The following is a 3577-nucleotide window of genomic DNA, read 5'->3' as shown; positions in this document are numbered from 1 at the left end:
GAAGGAGAAATAATTAATTTTTGAGGTTCGCTTTAAAAAATAAAAAATAAAAATGCAAGAAACCACACAACTATCCCATCTTGATGACATGGTAAGGTCTAATAATCCCTTCTTCTTTTTTTAACAAGGACTTATTTATGAAGATCCAAACCTCTTCTAAATAATGTGTTTGATTTGTTATATGTAAAATTGTTTCTTTTCATTTTATGTTGGGTTTAATTTGTTTAATATCCGATTAATCCTTAGACATAATTATTAATCTCTTAGATGATCTCATTGTAAACGTAGTGATGAAGTTGTAAAGAGACATGATGACGACAGCACTATTCAATTTTCAAACATGTGGTATAAAAGATATGGCAAGACTGTCTTATCAATCCCCCTCCTGCCATAAAAAGTCAAATCATCATATTCTCCCAATCACGGGATATGGTTGAATTCTTCAAAGTTTAAATGCCTACTATTTTAATTTTATTATTATTATTATTATTTTTTTTTTAAGATTTGATTTTTATTATCGGAGGTTCTTGTAATTTTGATAACTGACTAAATTAGTCATTCAATCGGTTAATCGTTAGTTGACTTAACAAAATTTTATGTGGACCAATTAAATTAAAATTTGACACTTAGCATAAGTGGCCACAATATCACTGATGATGTGGCACCTAATTAAATTTTTTTAAAAATAAAAAATAAAAAAATATATATCTTTTCAAAATTTTTTTCTTTTAAAAAAAAAAAGTGGCTCCCTCGGTCACGAGGATGGCCAAGCCACCCCCTTTGACAGCCGAAACCACTCCCAAATCCCAATGGTGTCATCAAGAATGTTTGAACTCAAAGAAAGCAATCCAGTCTAATCTTCTACAATAATCAAAGTTGATGGATTGTTGGGAAAATTTGATGAAATTCAAAAAAAAAAAAAAAAAAAAAAAATCGTGATGGAATTTCAAGATTATTGAGTCTACGATACATTCAAGATTAATTTTCAAACTGGTCAATCTTCTTCTAATTTTCTTCACAAAATTGCACCATCACATAAGCACTCACGTCATTTCAGTACAAATATAATCTTTCTCCTTTCTATTTTTTTTTTAAAAAAATTAAATCATAAAATAATAATTAATAAATTTAATTATTAAAAAAAAAAAAAAAAAAGCTATCGCGTAATCCATTTTCACTAATCAACCAAAAAAAGTGACATATATAGCATGTAGATTACTTGACGTACGCACATATACTAGAGCACTTCTTGCCGTCTTCTATGTTCTAATACATAGGATCGGAAGATCTCAAGCGACTGAATTGGTTGTTTCCGGGAAGCTTAACATGTTAAAACTCCAAAGTGTCTGATTTTTTGAAAACCTTGTTGACTTAGATTTTTCGCAATCTTTGTGGTCCTGTAATATAGTTTGAGTTCTCATCTTCTATTGAGATATCCTATATTGACTTCAAATGTTCCAGAAAGCTATCAGTAAACGATTTCGTTTTGGTTTCGGTTCGATACTATAGCAAAAATTGATTGATATAAAAAATAAGTAAGAATGTTTTTTTTTTTTTTTTTTCAAAAAGTGAAAAAGTAAGAATATTTGGTATAGAAAAATGAAAAAAATTTATTTTGTAGTAATTTTTTTATTTGAATAGTAATAAAAATGACGATGTGATGTAAAAAGTAAGAGAATGTTAAAAAAATGAAAAAGTTAGATGAATAGTATTGTGCCAAAATCATACAAAAACCGTTTATCAAACAGACTTTACGTGTCTTGAGTGTACGTCTTTGAGAGTTAGCTATGTGTCTTGTCCTTGAGAGTTAGGAATGGGCTACTTGTCTTTGAGAGTTAGAAATATGGAAGCTTAGCACCGCATCCATTTTGCATGACCTCCTTCTTAAATTTTTTTCCAATTTCATTAATTTTTTCTCCATCAATCGGTGCCTAGATACGTGCTTAATTGAGTATAAGATTGAGAATCAGACATTACTTGGGGGTCTTAAAATGCATTAATGGTACAGGTTGTTAGAGATTAGGAAGACGTGAACAAGAAGTTAAACCCACAATAATTAATCCACCTTTTTCTTAATTTTTGAATGCACAATCTCTTATTCATTATTGATTACACCAAATACGCTTTAGGGCACGTTTGAGATTGCGTTTGAGAAGTCTGAAAGTGCTTTTAATACCTAAAAAGTCTGTTTGAAGAAAAAAGTATTCGTTTAGTAAAAAAAATTAAAAGCGCTTTTAAGGGTTCAAAAAAACTAATAATGGTCAAAACGTACTTTTAACAAAAACTTAAAAATGAAGCTTTTGTCCAAAAGTTCTTTTTGACTTAAAAGTTTTATTTTTCAAACTCAATTTCAAATAGGCTCTTACACTGTCACACCCGATTATCATGTTTGGTAACCATCAATTTCATTAGAGACAGAATTAAAATTTCTCCTCAAGGGGCCAAACATGAATGATGGGTAGTCGAGACTATATTTGATGAGGAAGAGGCTTCATTAGAGATGGAATTAAAATATCTCCTCAAGGGGCCAAACATGAATAATGGGTAGTCAAGACTATATTTGATGATGAAGAGGCTTAATTTTTAGGTAATCTTCATCGACCAAGGCCTCATGGCCCCTTAAGTTTGGTCTCTGCACTTCGATACAAGAGTGTTTACACTAGTTTTAAAGGGTAGCTCAATTAGCTGTGGACCACGCCTAATGAAGTGAAAGTCACTAGTTCGAATCCCTCCTCCCTCTTCCCTTATGTGAACATGTAAAAAAAAAAAAAAAAAGGTGTCTACACTACTAACGCACATAAAATCAGCTTGTACATAAAATCAAGTAATAAAATATCAACGTGCAATTAACAATTATCTTAAATTAGTTTACACTTTTCAAGTTTAAAACTCCAACCCAGATCCATTAAACAAACCTCCTTATGTGAACATGTAAAAAAAAAAAAAAAGTGTTTACGCTACTAACGCCTAACGCACATAAAATCAGCTTGTACATAAAATCAGGTAATAAGACATCAACGTGCAATTAACAATTATCTTAAATTAGTTTACACTTTTCAAGTTTGAAACTCCAACCCAGATCCATTAAACAAACCTCCTTCTCTATTTGCTCAAACCATGTCCCCATTTGTGAGTGATGAAATATAACACTCATTTGTTCCATGGCCGCAGCCAAATGTACCGGCTCTTAATCTTTCCATAAACAACCTTCAATTTAATTGCTTGAGAACTTCCTCTGTTTTAGCATATTCATTTTTTATCACTGGGAAAAATGATTCGTTTTGGAATGGATGGACAGACGTTAGAAAATTAGGAGAAATATAACAAAGGGATTTATGACATCTTTTCGATTGAGCCGATGAGTTAAAATTGAAAAAAAATAATAATAAATAAATTGAGATTGTTATTAATTTTACGATTTGATTTAAGGACTTATTATAAATTTATTCATAAAAAAAATATAAATTATAATATATATTATTATAATTTTTTTTTTTTTATGGATAAATGTATAATATATATATATACACAAAAGAAAAAGTATAAATTATAAAATTAAAAAAGAAATAAATGTGCC

The sequence above is a fragment of the Corylus avellana genome, chromosome ca2 (assembly GCF_901000735.1).
Source record: "Corylus avellana chromosome ca2, CavTom2PMs-1.0".
Taxonomy (NCBI): domain Eukaryota; kingdom Viridiplantae; phylum Streptophyta; class Magnoliopsida; order Fagales; family Betulaceae; genus Corylus; species Corylus avellana.
Note: the sequence above shows the minus strand (reverse complement) of the source record.